Raw genomic sequence first — 16,733 nt, 5'->3', positions numbered from 1 at the left:
CAAAGAGAGTTGCATTTCTTCAGTTTTATTCCCATTGGAATGGTATGTCACACATACTTATGATGATAGCTTTGGCTGCATCATGCATAAGTCATGAGTGTTGCTGATGGAGAGGAAATTTCAAAGATACTTTTAAATATATATGAACTTTAACAATAACCTTAAGTTAAACAGGGTCCTGCTTGGTCAGTGCTTGTGTAAAGGACCACAAAAAGAAATCCAGGTGTTATAGGAAGTGGAGTTGTATTTGTCACTCTTCTATCAGTCAGAATCAATGTTTCAACATGGTGTTGGCAGGTAGTGTGATGTTGCAGGTCTTTCATGAGAGATGCAGAAATAAGATACTAACCGCTTGTGATCATTAGAAGGTCCAGTGGTACTTTTTGCAACAATACAAATATTAATCCCAATGTTTGGGTCAAGTTCCAACCTGGATAATTTGGCCCAGATCCTCAAAGGTAACTTGTGCCTAACTCCTATAATTAGGTACCTAAACACATTTGAGGATCTTGACCATTCTGCCTACTTGAAATTTCCTCTCTAGTATCAATAAGGTAAAGTATTCATGTCCCTTCTCTTTCTCTCTATATCTCCCACAAAATATGGTGTTTGTTGCTTACTTCCACTCCAGATGTAGCAGTATTTCAGCTGTGAAATTAAGAGTCTTCAAGATGAACAGTGCCTATAATAAATGTAGGTAATTATTTATCTTTAATGGTTTGTGGCTTTAAAATTGGCATAAACATCAGATACTATACACTTGAGTTTACTTGGAAAACAATGAGACTAGACATTCATTCCACTTCGTTAGAGTTAAGTATCAGAGGGGTAGCGGTGTTAGTCTGGATCTGTAAACTGCAAAAAAGAGTCCTGTGGCACCTTTTAGCTGCGTCTGACGAAGTGGGTATTCACCCACGGAAGCTTATGCTCCAATACATCTGTTAGTCTATAAGGTGCCACAGGACTCTTTGTTGCTTTTCATTAGAGTTATAGGTAGCCTATGTATACGAGCACAGATGAATTAGTAGCACTCACACTGCCAGGATTTAAGTTTTCATTTTTTTAATCTCCATGGGGAAACTTAAACAAGAGAATATTTTTTCCCATTGTTCAGTTTGTTAGATCCCAAATTTCTACCTGCTCATACCGATACCTTTCCAGGGGCTAGATGGGAGTGATTTAATCATGTCTTTCAGAAGAAATACTGAGCTCATTAGAATTCAGTGGCCCAATGGACCAGACCCAGATGTTAAAAGTGCAGTCACTGTTGGGCTCACATCTAAAAGTTCTCTCACTGTTTCTCTATTTAAGCTTGTTAAACTGCTTCAGCCAATGCACCCAACCACTTCTTTGGATGTTTGCTTCTACATGGGATTTCAAAAGAATGACTCTCTGTGATGGTCTTTCTGTTGGTCTTTAATTCCTAGTAAAGTTACAATGGCTTTGAAAATGGGAATTATTATTTCTCTGTAGGAAAAAAAAGCACCACTTCTAGCCTGATAATCAATTTGTTTTCTTCCAGTTTCTAACCAGCTGATCCCAGCTAAAGCTTTTTGATAAAGTGATGGCTTAGTAGTTCTTAGGTAGTTTGGGGCAAAATGAGGTATTGTATGTGACAAGCTTCAGTTAGGCTCTGAGTACTGAGGAATGTATTTACAAAAGTATTTTGTAAAAGCTTTCTTCCTAAAATGATAGGATGAAATTCACCTCTATGCAGAGGGGCAACACAAAGTCTAGAGGTACCATTTCAGTCCCACTCACTCCTCAAAAATAGGACCAAAGTGCACTGTAAGTAATTCATAAGATCTGTGCCCGCCTGGTACATAGGTATGAATTTAATATATAGTTGGCAATGCCTTCAATGGTACAGAGATACTTTTAAATGAATTTAGTATTCATAAATAGTGCAGATTATCAGCTTGATGGCCAAAGCTTATTCAGTCTTCACTCTCTCTGCTGAGGATTGTTGTATTAATTAATTTAGATTAAATATATGGGCCAAAAAAGTGCTAACTGTCCACCATTAAACAGTGTTGAACATGGTTTGGCGTCTGTTATACAAAGACCCAAGCCTGCTTAGTACCATGGCACAAACACAATTAAAAATCCTCTTAATCTTTAAAGATACAGAAAGGAAGGAAAAACAGTTAAAGTATTTGAAAGGTAAAGTATTAAATAAGGCTTTTATTTTAACATCCCTTGTTCCCTTTCCCTTTAGCTGGAGAGTTTTTAGAAGGAAACTCCCCCTCATCTGACAGTCTCTTAGATGGTATCAAAGTTGGTAATAACGGTCTTTTGGGGACAAGAGAACTTAGTTGAGGTGGGCTGCAGCTGTTGTTGTTGCTGTTAAAGTCTGATCCCGTTTAATCTTAGCTGGTGTTTGGGGTTCAGTTGGCACCAGTAGAGGTGGCAATGTCATCTGGGTCTCTCTTTCTGGCCTGGTCTGGTCAGGGTGTCTCTCAGCATTAGGATGAGGAAGGCCTGAGATCCCAGGAGACAGTGCGGGTGGCCAAGATGGTGAAACTCACTCCAGCAGACAATTTTTCTCCCTAAAGTCCCTTTCTTTAAAAATCCACAAAGTGAATGGTGGTCAGAATAGCCCATCTTCTCACTATTTTGTCCACCAATTTTGGTTCATTAATTTACAGCCCCACATATTTTTTATTTACCAAGCATGATCTTAACACAGTCCTTGACTTATAACAGTAGCCCTATTTGTTTGGACTAATTCAGTTTTCCTGTACCTTTTCCCATCAACATTTGTTTTTTAGTTTATTTTGACATCTTATGAACTTGAATTCACTTTTTACAGTAGAGCTTACAAGTGGGGTAAATTTGTAGGCCCGATTACCACAATAGGGTTTGTGAGAATGTCCCTCAGAAACACATGGAATGATCATTTTTGTGAAATAGTCATTTGTCTATTTGGAATTAGATGGAAAGTGCCAAGCTCCTTTAACATAGGCCATCACAGCCTTCAGGTGGTCCTGTAATAAAAGAAAGGATGGTTTAGTGGCTAGGATACTAACTTGGGACTTGAAAGACCAGGGTTAAGTCCTTGCTCCACCACATACTTCCTGTGTGACAAGGGCCAAATCATTTTGTCTCTCTCTGCCTCAGTTCTCCATCTGTAAAATGAGGCTAATATTTCCCTACCTCAGAGGAGTGTTGTAAGAATAAACACATTAAAGCTTGTAAAGCAGATCCGATATGGGGCCAATAAGTATTTAAGAGTATGTCTACAGTGCAAGTGAAAACCTGCAGCTGGCCCGTGTCAGCTGACTCGGGCGCTTGGGCTAAGGGAGTGAAGCCCACATCAACTCTGCAATTAAAAAGCCCCTTTGCCAGAGCCCTGAAAGCCTGAGTCAGCTGACATGGGCACTCTGTGGGCCTATAACTGGAGTGTATACATACCCTTAGATAGATAATGACCTTAGATCACTACTAAACTGAGATGGATTTGAGGATATCCCAATATAAATCCCATGAGTAATCCAGATCCGGAATTTAGTGACATACTGAAATATAAGGTTCCCTTTGTAATATCTTGCAAAGGTCATTGCCTGAAAGAAACACATTCTCTTATCTCAGAGGTGTAGGTGTTGGTTCATGTTCTAATCATGTGAAAAGATTAGACTTTTGTCATTTACTTCCTACATGGATCACTTGATACACTGGTTTATAAGACTAAAATTATTCAAAACGGTTTCCTGACTACTTGCTTGTACTAAATGATCACAGTGCCTCTGCCTAAGTGCTTACTGGGGGGAGGGACAGCTCAGTGGTTTGAGCATTGGCCTGCTAAACCCAGAGTTATGAGTTCAATCTTTGAGGGGGCTGTTTAGGGAACTGGGGCTTGGTCCTGCTTTGAGCAGCAGGTTGGACTAGATGAGCTCCCTTCCAACCCTGATATTCTATTTCATTTCCATTTACTTGCATGTTTCAAAGTGTATACAAGAGTCAGACCACCTGTACCACATACTGTTAATTCTTTGTTTCCTCATAGACAAAAGCAAGCTTTTAGATTTGCATCTTCTGGCTTTCTGGTAGAATCTAGTTGGTTCTCATTTTAGTGCATTTCCACGATATGTAACTTGGCTCTAGAACGACTGTATATCCTTCCTCCTGATACCTATGGGGGCTGACTCACCAACAAAGTTCAAAGCTTAATTATTCTAAGTGGCCTGCTCCAGCTAATCCGAGATCATTTGTAAAGGGCATTTAGTGCACCTTAGCCCTGGTCTACACTTAAGTTTTACTGGCATAGCTATGTTGGTTAGAGGTGGGATTTCTTGCCAAAATACTTATGCCAGTAAACATCCTAATGTAGATGCAGTTATAGTGGTACAAGGTGCTTTATATAAGTATATCTTATTTTCCTTTATTTTGCTTTATTAAGCTCTTTTATACCAGTATAAGTGCATCTACTCTAGAGGGAGTTTGCCGCTTTTACTTTACCGGCATAGTTAAAGCAGCAAAACTTTCAAATGTAAACAAGGCTTAAGTGCAGCCGAGTTGGCATTAAAGCAAAGCTTGGTCAAGCTAAATATAATGGATGGGGGGGGGACTGTTAGATTTTTCCCTTTCCCTCCGTTGATACTGATTGTAGCTGGCAAATAATAAAAAATGTCCCTAGTAAAGAAAGAAGTGTGGTGGTATTGGCCTGTGGTTTAAGTAGGAGGAATTACAACTCCATGGTCAAGGTGAGTGGCAGCAGGATTTTCTCACTTTAAAAAAAGGATCCCATCATCTAGAGGAGCTGTAGGAGAAGGAGGAGAATGCCTTACATCACTCCTCTCCTATCCAGCAGGTATCATGCACACAAACTTCCTATTGACATAAGTGAGAGATTACATGCAGAAACAGACTAGTAAAGAGTTGGAGTCCTGCAGGACATGCTGCAAAACCCATCTATTTCTAGGGTGACCAGATGTCCTGATTTTATAGGGACAGTCCTGATTTTGGGGGCTTTTTCTTATATAGGCACCTATTATTCCCTGTCCTGATTTTTCACACTTGCTGTCTGGTCACTCTATCTATTTCCCAAGTTTTTTGGCGGTTAGAGGGATGATTAAAATTTGGGATGGAGAAGCAGTTTGTTAGGGTGGATGAGGAGGGCTTTTTAATCTATCGAGTAATATGTTTTATAATGACGGTACAGTGTCCAGAGCTACGGATGGGTTTTTTAAAACATTAAATAAAGAGATAAATAATTTCATCTCTGCCTTTCCTAGGAGATATGTCCGGAGAGATGAGTTGATTGTTGTGACATCAGGGACATGGAATGAGGAGAGATAAAAACTGATAATAGGGATGGCAGATTTCTTAGGGGAGACTATTCCAGGAAAGCCTGAGGAGGAGCAATATTGACCTGACCTCTACTGACTGTGCAAGAGCAGTAGCACTCAAATTTTCACTCCCAGCAGACATAACAAGCATGCTGCTCATCTTAGATATCTTTCAATTAACACATGGAATTTAAACTGAAATGTAGAAGTCAGGCAGTGATGGTTAGAAATGGCATTCTAGATATGTTTACATTAGCGAAAAGAAGCAGAACCTACGCAAGGGGAAAGCAAACAACACTGCATTTCATCATTAAAATGGACTTTGCAGATGATTTCTTCTTGGCCTCTGAGACTCTTTTTTTAACTCACAGAACAGTTTGCAAGATGAGAAAATAAAGAAAGCAACAGTCAGTTTGGAATCACTTCTGCACCAAAAACCACATGGAAAGCAGCAATACCTACATCTTTTTTGGTATTGTTCTTATGTGCTTTGTTTTCTTATTAGCAGAGCACAATTTTCTTTTGACTTTGCACCTCAAATATTCTACACCACCTACACAGATTAAAAAAAGACCCTGTAAATGTCTGATTTCCCTAAAGCAAAACTATAGAAAACCCATGTCAAGTGTATTTTATTTTGTAACTATATGGTGTAACTAGTTTGGTATCACTATCTGTTTTATACCACTGCCTTACACTGAAGAAAAAGCAGGGCTCTTTGAAAGCAGAGGTCTCATCTACCTTATGGTTCTCAGATTTTTTATTTATTTATTTTTGTTCATTTTGTCCACCACTGCAACTTTTCTACAGTCATTGTCCATCATATTGCACCGCCATGTAGCCTGATTCTCAGTTGTATTAAAGCTTCTTTACACACTGCGTCCAGGTAAAGGGACCCTTACAGGGTCCATAAATTGCATTGATACCCACTTTAAGGCCTCTTTGGAAAATGATGCAAATGGGTCTTAGAGAGAATCATGCTATATGGCAAAGTTGATGTGAATATGTAAAAATTGCAATGTTAGCCACAATGAACAAAAGTGACATAAAAATGAAAATCAGACCTTAATAATCATAGCCATCTTCTGGATGAGATGTAAAACTAATGCCCAGACTTGTGATCATTAAGGAGCCTATCCATAAAAATAAGAACTACAGTGCTATTATTCTAGGTAAATTCCAATTAGAGTAATTATCATCCCCATCAAGTTTCTCTTAGACTGATAGCATTCACGTCCTGTCCTAAATGGGATCTATTCTTGGAGCATCATGGGACCATTAACTTCCAGCAAGCCAGACATTACAGAGAGTAGCAGAAGGGATCTCTGTTTAATGTCTGATGTGCAAAATAGCAAACTTGAGTCTCCTCTCATTTATGCTGGTGGAAATCAGAAGTAAATCAGATGAAGTCTATGGAAAAACAGTCATAAGAGGAGAATAGAAGTCTGCATTCCTCACAGTGCAGAACACACACTGTCACAATGAGCTATAAACAGAAATCTTAATGAAAAATTGGACCTACAGCTTTCTGATGCAAAGGTGTGAGTGCTACTAATTAAGCTGTGCTGGTATTCATAGGCTACCTATAATACACATACCAGAGCTCATTTTGCAATCTACGCTCGACAGCAGTGGTTCCCAAACTTGTTCCATCGCTTGTGCAGGGAAAACCCCAGGCGGTCCGGGCCGGTTTGTGTACCTGCCCCATCCGCAGGTTTGGCCGATCGCGGCTCACACTGGCCGCGGTTCGCTGCTCCAGGCCAATGGGAGCTGCTGGAAGCAGCGGCCAGTATGTCCCTCGGCCCACACCACTTCCAGCAGCTCCCATTGGCCTGGAGCAGTGAACTGCGGCCACTGGGAGCTGTGATCGGCCGAACCTGCAGATGCGGCAGGTACACAAACTGGCCCGGCCTGCCAGGGGCTTTCTCTGCACAAGTGGCAGAATAAGTTTGGGAACCACTACTCTACAGCCATGTATGGGACAGCAGAATTTGTCCCTTAATATTAGATTTGTAATACTTATGAATAAAACTGGTTTGAAATTTTTCAACAAAACTTTAGACAAAACCAAAACTTTTCACAGAAATGTATTAGTTTCGATTAAACTTTCACCAGGAAGGTTTCCTCTGGTCCAGGGTAGAAATGCTCGCTTTCATTTTGAACAGAAAGAGACCTCAGAATAGCCAATAGCTGGTGCTTAGGGCACTCACTTGGGCTATGGGAAAGCCAGGTTCAAATTCCTGATCCCTCTTCTGTGGAACACAGCACATTTTTAGAACCTTTTCCAAACTGTAGAACTAACTAATGAAATCTCAGCAGGCCTAAGATAAGCCACTGTGTCAGTTAAATAATATTTTCAAAACAGTAAAATGTATTTATCAAACATCTGCCAGACCAGACGTGAGGCTATTGTGCAGAACCCAACATTTCCTGTAAAGTCAGCAGTGTGTGGCCTCAATGTTCTTTAGTAAATAAACACTCCCTGAGTATGATTGTTTAGGGAAATCGGTCCTGCAGGTCCAGGTAAATTTCCCATGAGGTAATTCATTCCCTGTTTATATTTCCACACAGCTTTTAACCAAAACTCCATATGAGAATACTCACGAACAGAGGGGAAATTTGTTTCTACATCCAAACTTTGCTGGTTGGGCCTGTTTCTTATAGACCTAATTACTGGCTGATAAGGTGCCAGACTGGTATGTCAATAGCTGGAACTGACTGGAACCATTTTAGGATTGCATAATTTGGAACATTTCCCCAAGGCATAATGTTCCTTCAGAGACATTATCAAATATGAATGGCCATTTTCCAGTCTTCCACCCACCAATGGCTTAGCCCTTTTATCTTCCCGAAACTTTGATTTTAGTGCCAGTTTATTAGGGTAAGCAAAAATATATGCAATACATTTAACTCATGGATAAAAAGCATGGCTATAATTTTTGTCAGTTTATATAACTCATAAGTTTATGAACTCAGAAATTTTTGTTCACCAACTATTCTTTTTGTCACAAAAAATGCTCATCTTTAAATCCATATTAAAACATTTTTTTCTCACATTAGTTTCCCTTTGAAGACTGTACTTCCTAAAATGACCCTTGTCATATCCACTTCAATGACTTTGCAATAGTCAAGTTTCCTCATAAAATACTAATTAATCTTTCTGTATCAAGTAATCTTCAGTGCATGTCTGCAGGACCCTTTCAAAATCTTCCTATCCGCTAGTCTAGTACTGTTATTATGCGGCCATTCAAAACTGATGAATCACTCTTTACCATTAATAACAGAGCTTGTCATTTAAAGTCATAACCTGGGGTGAATAAATTTAGTTTCCTTTGTTTACAGATCCAGTCTAACATAAAAGATTGAAACCACTATAACTTACTTTGCTCTGATGCCTGTTTCTCATTTTACATCAGACAACAATTTGTTCTGTGTACCAAGCAATTTAGAACATACAAAATGTCAAAAGCATATTCCATTTTACAAGAAACTTGTGTAATAGAAAGTTATCTGACCTTTTTAATTGGTTATAAAAGTGGTACAGAATAATTTTTGTTGTAAAGAAATAAAAATCATCATTGGTTTAACTTAATTTATTCTCTGTACCATACTGTTTAACTTTTAACTTCAGTTACAAGGCTTTTTTTCAGCCTAAACAATGCCCACTATCTTTACTATTTATAATCTTTCTTATTCCCAATTAACTTAAGATCTCGTAGACACAAGAGTAACCTAGAGATTTAGTAGAATTCTATAGAACTACTAATATTTTAGTTTATTTTCTAACACAGTCAGTGAAACTGATAAATAATTAAAGCTAGTCCAAAAATGGAGTTGGGGGGAAGACCTTCACTACCAACAATAGCAACAACTACACCTCTGGGAAACAATTCAAAATTGTTTCCATTTTGCAGAGCTAAAACAGACAATAAAAATATCTAATTTTTTTCAGTTGGGTTTCAGTAAATGGTTTCAGTTGAGTTTCACTAAATAATGCAGTTTTCAGTAAATAAAAATATAGCTATTTTATAACTGTTTTGATAAAGTATTTGATAAACTTGACTTTTTATCAACATTTTTTCGTTGCTTTGTTTTAGAAATAATTTTTTTTTACTAAAATCAGAACCAAATATTTTTTCATACCAATTTTTTTCACTGTCTCTTTAAATTATATCACTCTCTCACATATGGTGGGAGTCAAGAAGATGGGAAAGGATAAAGATTCCATTTCATTGTTCTTTTTTCATTGGTGCCTTAAAAGTGCCATGGCCTGTTGTGATAATTGGGCCTACAAATATACCCTAATGTCAGCTCAACTATAAAAGATGTCACCACAACCTATAATAACAAATGTTGATGGGAAAAGGTATAAAAGAAAGACAAAGCTTGAATTAGTCCAAACAAAAACGCCTACTGACATATAAAAGGACAGTGTTAAGATCGTTCTTGGTAAACAAGAGAAGTGTGGGATCAGAAATCAGTGAACAAAAATTGGTGTGTCAGAAATCAGGTCTAATTGGTGAACTAAATAATGAGGTGATGGGTTATTCCACTCATCACTCCCTTTGGGGGGCCTGAAAAAGAGACTTTGGTCTCAAAGCTAACAGACTGCAATGCTGGCTGACTGAAAACCAGAAAAGGGGAAGAAGAGAGCTTCACCATCAGAGCTGCCACTCTCACCATCTACTAGGATCCTGGACCTTTGTCCTAATCCTGAAAGAGATGTTGACTGAACCGGGCCAGAGAGAGGGATCCAGGTGTCATCATCACCTCTGCCACCTGCAGCTAATTCCTGAATACCACCTGGGATGTGAGACCTGTCCCAGGTCTACACTAGCGGGGGGGGGTCGACCTAAGATACACAACTTCAGCTATGCAAATAGCATAGCTGAAGTCAGTGTATCTTAGGTCGACTTACCTGGCTGTGAGGACGGCGGCGAGTCGGCCGCTGCCACTCCACCGTTGACTCCGCTTCCGCCTCTTGCGAGCTGGAGTTCCGGAGTCAACGGGGAGCATGATCGGGGATTGATTTTTATTGCATCTGCACTAGACACGATAAATCAACCCCCGACAGATCAATCACTACTTGCCGATCTGGTGGGCAGTGAAGACCTGCCCTTTGTCTTCCTCCTCTCCCTCCTCCCCCTGTATTTTTCCTTCCCCACCTTATTTATTATCTTTCCTTTTCTCTCCTTTTTCCTTCTGTCTAAAAAGAGTCTGGCTTAGCCAGCCAAGACTGCATATTTTGCAACATTGCTGTAAACCTGTGACCAGAAAGAGACAGCTAAATGCAATGCCCTACACAGTTCAATGCTGGCAGAAGTTTGCCAGGTCCCAGACTGGCTGATAAGACCATGAGTTATGCCTGTGTTTTTCCAAGAGTAAAGCTGCAAATGAGAGTCAACACCAGAGACAGAAGCTGCATTTTTTTTGCTGTTCTTTTCTCTTCCCTCTTGTGTGTGTTTGTCTTTATTTTGTTTTCTAGGAGACATGATCAGACTTTAACAACAGTAATAACAACTCCAGCCCATCTCAGCTCACGTCTTCCCTGCCTCGACCCCCAAAGGATAGTTATTACCCCTCAAAAGCTGTCAAAGTCCCTTTCCAGCTAAAGGGAAAAGATACAAGGGATGTTATTAAAATGAACACCTTACTTAAAGCATTTCAAATTTAAAGTATTAACTGTTTGTACTTTTCTGTATCTTTAATAAAAGGTTTAAAGTATTTTTGAAGGTTTGTTTGCCATGATACTAAGTAGGCTGAGCTATTTGTGTACCAGACCCCAACCTTTATCGCTGTTCATCAGTGACACAGCTAGGACAGGAAAATTGGGTGGGCCCTGGCTTTCAGGTGAGTGGACTGGTGGGTGGTGAGGGGAGGGTGTCAGGAGGGATGGAGGGCCCTGGGGATGGGGGACAGGAAGGGGAGGGGCGCAGGAGCTATCTGGTGCACTGGGGAAGGGGCAGGAGGGATGGGAGAGCCCACCTTCCCCCACCCCACCTTACTGCTCAACAGGCACCCAGGGCGCACAGGCTGTGGGGTGTGCCCATGGGGCAGAGGGGGGCACTGCTGGGTCTCAAACTCTGCCTGCCCCTCCCAACCCCAGTTTGGTGTCTATCAGCCCAGCTGTGTCCCCTTCCTGCTGGCACCGCATGCTGCTGCCCTAGTCTCTGGCTCCAGCACTAGCCCCACCCAGACCCACCCCTATGAGGCACCCCCCCCAGGGGGCTAGCACTAGGGATAGAGACTGGGGCAGCAGCATGCAGCACTGGCAGAAGAGATATGTGGCCAGGCTGGCAGACAGCAAGTTGGGGTCAGAAATCCCAGCCTGTGGATTGGGGAGGCTCCAGCCCTGATTTGGGTGGGCCTGGATGCTAAGTGGGTGGGCCACAGCCCACTCAGACCCACCCGTGGCTACGCCCCTGCTGTTCAGGCAGGGTCTTGTGGTCATGTTACCACCTTTGGCTCTTTGGGCCTATATATTCCATTTAAATTACTACAACAGGCATATGTAAAATGTTGATGGTGGTTCTGTGGACCTGTCTGAGAGGCATGACTTTCTGTTGTGTGTGCCAGCTGATGCCCAGATACTAAAGTGGGCTTGAAATGAAGTGATGTAGGACCAGTTGTATTTGCTCTGAAACTTCTAATTTGACTCTATCCCCTCAGTCAGTACCAAGCAGTACTACTATTACACAGTCTAATTCAGCAACCTGTACTAAATCTGAGTAATAGTTACACATGAAAGTAGCCCGTGACTTCAGCCAGTCATTATAAAATGATTTAAACAGGACTTTTCATGAAGAAGTACCATTCAAACTGAATAAGGGTTGCAATATTTGGCCCCAAGTGTTCATGCTTAAACATTCAGTAAATCTTACTCCTATATCAATGTACACCTCTGTATGCTTAAGATCACAGGGATCAAATACTATGCAGAGTGCTTCTAGTTTCAAGTGTGGTAGATGAGTGTTGGAAAGGTGTTATTTGTGTAGAGAATACAAAGTTTCTTCATGTGTTTTGTGATGTTTTTACTGAAATACTGAGTCAAGAAACAAGGAAGATGACAATTTTCACATGAGAAAGTGACCTCCTAACATTCATTCTAAAACTAGGCGGTCATGAAAACAGAGCCAGGATGCCAGCCGCTCACAGTATGCACTCAGGAACACATACCATTTTAAAGTAGCTCCATTGGGATTCATGGATTAAATTCCTCAGTGACAAGAACTACTCATCGGAGCAGGCAACTGTGCCTGTAAATAATGTTGCCATGGCAGTAAGTGACATGCTAGGCAGACCATAGAAGAAGAAAAATATCAACAAATAATGCTTCACTTTCCAATGATATGTATGATACAAGTGGTCCTGGGAGTGAGGATGATAGTAGCACTTTAGAATGTCAAGGGCACAGAAAAACAATCCCGCTCACACCATCGTGCAATGCTTTTATTTTTCTTCCCCTCTGTTCTCTTTAGTGAATGCAAAATTACTCCCACTCCAAGGAGCAGTTGTTTTTTGTTTGCTCCCTGTTGTCTGCAGACTGATTTTAATAAAGGCCTGGTACATAGGAGTGCAATTAAGAAACTGGACTTTATTTCCCATCCTCAGTTACATGACCTGGGTCAGGGTGACAAAGGGCAATACTGTATCACATGACAGGAGTTTGGTCTTTCCAATTCTCGTGATTTCTTCATGAGTAAAATGATTTCAACTGGGGCTGGAGCCAATCTCACAATGAATTTCTGCCCTCTATGGGGGAAAACACCCTCTCTGACTGGCTGCCTTCCCCACTTGCCTGTCTCCTGGGAAAGAGCAGTCAACCAAGGCTGCTGCAGGAGTCAGACAGTGCCTCCCACCACTCAGAAACCCAAAGACGTTTTGGGTAGGGAAGGAAGAGTAGTTGACACCATTGTCACAGGAGGAAGGGAACAGGTGAGAGCAGAAAGACCTTAGCAGCTTAGAGTGGCCCTGCTCCTTGTTCCCTCTTGTGAACAATGGATCAATCTGCTTGTGACTCTTCCTCCCCGCAACCCTCACCTCATAACACCAGGCCAGGAAAGGAATTAGGGGTAAAGAGCCCCTGGATCTGCAGGAGGAGCAGAGATAAGGCTGGGGGCAAAACACAAATGGGGGCTGGTGGCACAGAATTTATTTGGTGTTTGCTTAATTAAATTGGTGGGTTGGGGGTTAGGCAGATGTTGGGCGTAAGGGGACACAGAATTAATTTATTAGACTTTTGGAATTTGGGGAGAAGCTGGAAGTGCTGCACTACCAGGGGGCCAGGGAGAGCTCCTGGAGTGAGGGTCAAAATCACCTGACACAGTCAATCTGGGAGCTAATTGTCTCAGACATACTGGGACTGGGTAGGGGGAGGTCAAACTCAAGAAGATCAAAAGAGACAATATCTCTTTTTATAAAAATATATATATATTTTTGGGCCAATCTCATATTTTGGGGGGTCAGACTCATGATTTTTGAACTTTTGGGGTTGGCAATACTTGATTTTAGTATCCACAGTAAGCTACTGTTAAGTCTTCATTCTTTCTTTAACAATCAAAATAAAATAAAACTTAAAACATAAATTATAACAGCAGTGATAACACTGTAGCTACGAACCAATACATACAATATGTCTGAATCTCAGTGGCTTTCTGGTAAGATGTTCAACTCTTTGTTTTGCTGTTACTTCTCCACTGGACTGTTCAGCTGCTGTGGTGGATCAGCTGTCTAGAGCCCATGGTTGTGCTCCTGTCATCTCTTGTTATCAGTTTGAGCTGGTCAAAAATCAGAATTCCAAACCCATGGGAAACTCCAGAATTTTGAAGTCTTGTGTCATTCCCAAATCAAGACAACAGTAGAACTCTTGGAATTTTTGTGAAACAAAATATTCCCATGTATTTTGTTTTCAAATGGTGCTTAGGGTGTGTTAGAGTCCTCTGTTGCTTGAAGTATGTGAACATTTTGGTGACCCCACCAACAGCTATAGCCTGACGAGCCTAGTGCCTGAAATGCCTGTAGCAATTGTCTCTGGTGTCATAGTAGCAGATATCAGAGAAAATTGGTGTCCCATAACACCTTTAAGGACACTGAGACACATGGAGGGGGAAGTGACTTGACCAAGGTCAACCATCAGGCCAGTGGCTGGGCTAGGGTTAGGGTTAGAACCAGTGTGTTATCTATTCAGCCACACAGTGTGTTATCTATTCAGCCACACAGTCTCCCATACACTGCTATTTTTGAAGTATTTTAGTTTTATTGAAAATTACCCCCAAAACTGTATTAATAGTCTCAGTTCATTTTAAACAACATTTCCAAATATGGTCATTTGGCTGGGTTGTGCTGTTCATCTATATAATAAGATTCCAGAATTGTCACTCTGTTTGAATCTCAGTCTGAAGCCCAGAATGTTTGTTGAATCAGTGAGAAGTGATGGAAACAGCTACAAGCATAGTTAAGAGCTCTTTTTGTTCAGGTATCACTAGGTTCAGTCATCACTGGGATTAGTAGTCTGCTGTGGTCTCACTTTAAAGATGACAGCTATTTTGACTCTAAGAGTTACACCCGTGCAACAGCATGGGCCTTCAGCTACAGTTAGGCATGTATCTATGCCATTCCAAGAGTCCTAGACCACTGTGCTATCACAGCTAATTTAGCCAATCACCATCCTTATGTAACAGCTAATTTGCATGCAACAGTGTCATTGCTTGTATGAGGGAGACTTCACAGATAATGGATTACTTGTCCCAGCTGTCACAGTTTTTCAAAAGCCACCCACACACTCAATAACTCCAAACACGTGTAACCCCTCATTCGCCACCTGCAGAATTCAGCACAAATCTCCAAGGATAAAACAACATAAGCACAGATCAACACAACTTTCCCAGCACAACAAACACATTCACCCACCATATCTCATACTTACCATAAAACCATAAACTTGAGTGCCAAAGCTGCGGGCCATCAGTAGTAAAATTAACATCTTTGCAAAGCTGAATGATCTTTACAGGATTTTTGTTATCCAAATCAGTGTTTATACTTTAAACAAATTGTGAATGAAAACTTCCAGATGTGACATACAAATGCAATTCAGGAAATGTTTTGAATTCATTTTCAAGTGATCATATGCTCAATGACAAAGATCAATAGGCAGCTAAACAACAATGGCTCTTGGAAAACACATGAAGAATATCTTCATTGATGCTCATTTTCATTGATGACAATAAAGCACAAAAACATTAAGGTTTTATTGGTGTGGTATTGGCATCTGAATATGACAGCTGGCAGGTGTGGAAGGGGGCTGCTCTGTTAATTGGTGTTTGACATAATTTTAAGTGTGGATTTCCTGTTGATTTGATGTTAGTGGTTGCTTTAGTTGAGCCGCCTTAACTGTTAGATGTTGTGTTTTTGTGATGGAATAGATTTGAAGAATAAACAAAGGGTTTTTTTCTCTAAGATTTTTTTCTCTCTCGCCCTTGTGATTCATTAATAAATGTGGGCCTTATTAAAAAAAATCCAAGAGTCACTGAGTATGGGAGAGGATTTGACTTTTCAGAACACACATCTCCATTTGGCACATAAAATTTCAGAGGATTTCTGACTCAAAACAGGTAGTGGAGGAGTGAGTATGAAGGTTGCACCTACCCTATTCCTCCCTTGAGCCTCCTTCATCTTAATCTTGTCCATATCCCATTGCCTCCTGCTTCATCCTCATGTATGTAGCATCACAGGGACAGATTAAGGGATGGATTCATGGATTCATAGGCTTTGTGCCCTTGTACAGTTTGAGAGGAAACCTAGTGGCTTGTCAACCCAGCTTTGAAGCCTCTGCACAATATATTGGATGAAGGAAAAAAAGGGAGTGAAGATACTTAAATTTCCAACCACTAAAAAGCCTGGCACAGAGGAGCTCAAGAACAGCTGATGTGGTAGAGGTCATAAACTAGACTTGACAGTGGACTCACTTTGGCTCCACAGTGGACCCATTTATTGCTCACCAGGCCATGAAATACTGGAGACAAAAGGCTGGGAATTTCCTTTCTCAGGGCTCTCTGGGGGCAGAATGCTAGCATTAGTGTCTGAGCTTGTCCTCAGATTCTCCAACAGCCCACATAGGCCAATACCTATTTTCAATCTGTACAAATGAAGTGCTGAGGTACTTGCCAAGGTGACTTGAGGTGACATCATAATTAACTCATCTTATTATCACCCTTCCTCTCCAGTTAAATTAACTGCTGCAATTCTATTGGTTTAAATAAGCCAGCAGAATGAGAGAGAATGTATATATGTGTCAAGAGTTCTTATCAGTTCTATTATGTGATCATCTGTCCACAGAGAAAGAGAACACTGGATTGGCACCATCTTTCACTGCTTTTAAAACACCTGTGGCTGGATGCCTAGCTAATGACTCCTTCAGAGACCCTTGTAATGAACTCCTGGAGTTCT

At 40.9% G+C, this 16,733-nt stretch overlaps 1 long non-coding RNA gene across 2 annotated transcripts in view; it reads right to left on the bottom strand.

The window, feature by feature from the left end:
• The window catches only part of LOC120402945, a 65,540-nt gene extending 49,364 nt beyond the window's left edge, over positions 1-16,176 (bottom strand). The window contains exon 1 of one of the 2 annotated variants that reach the window (XR_005597379.1): positions 15,933-16,176. This is a non-coding gene — a long non-coding RNA (uncharacterized LOC120402945). Of the gene's footprint in view, positions 1-13,917; positions 14,235-15,932 lie in introns of those variants that run through there. The other variant, XR_005597378.1, reaches the window with a different exon arrangement.
• Positions 16,177-16,733: the final 557 nt, after the last annotated feature.

This window comes from Mauremys reevesii, linkage group 4 (assembly GCF_016161935.1).
Source record: "Mauremys reevesii isolate NIE-2019 linkage group 4, ASM1616193v1, whole genome shotgun sequence".
Classification (NCBI taxonomy): Eukaryota; Metazoa; Chordata; order Testudines; family Geoemydidae; genus Mauremys; species Mauremys reevesii.
Note: the sequence above shows the minus strand (reverse complement) of the source record. Positions and strands in the feature narration are given on the sequence as shown.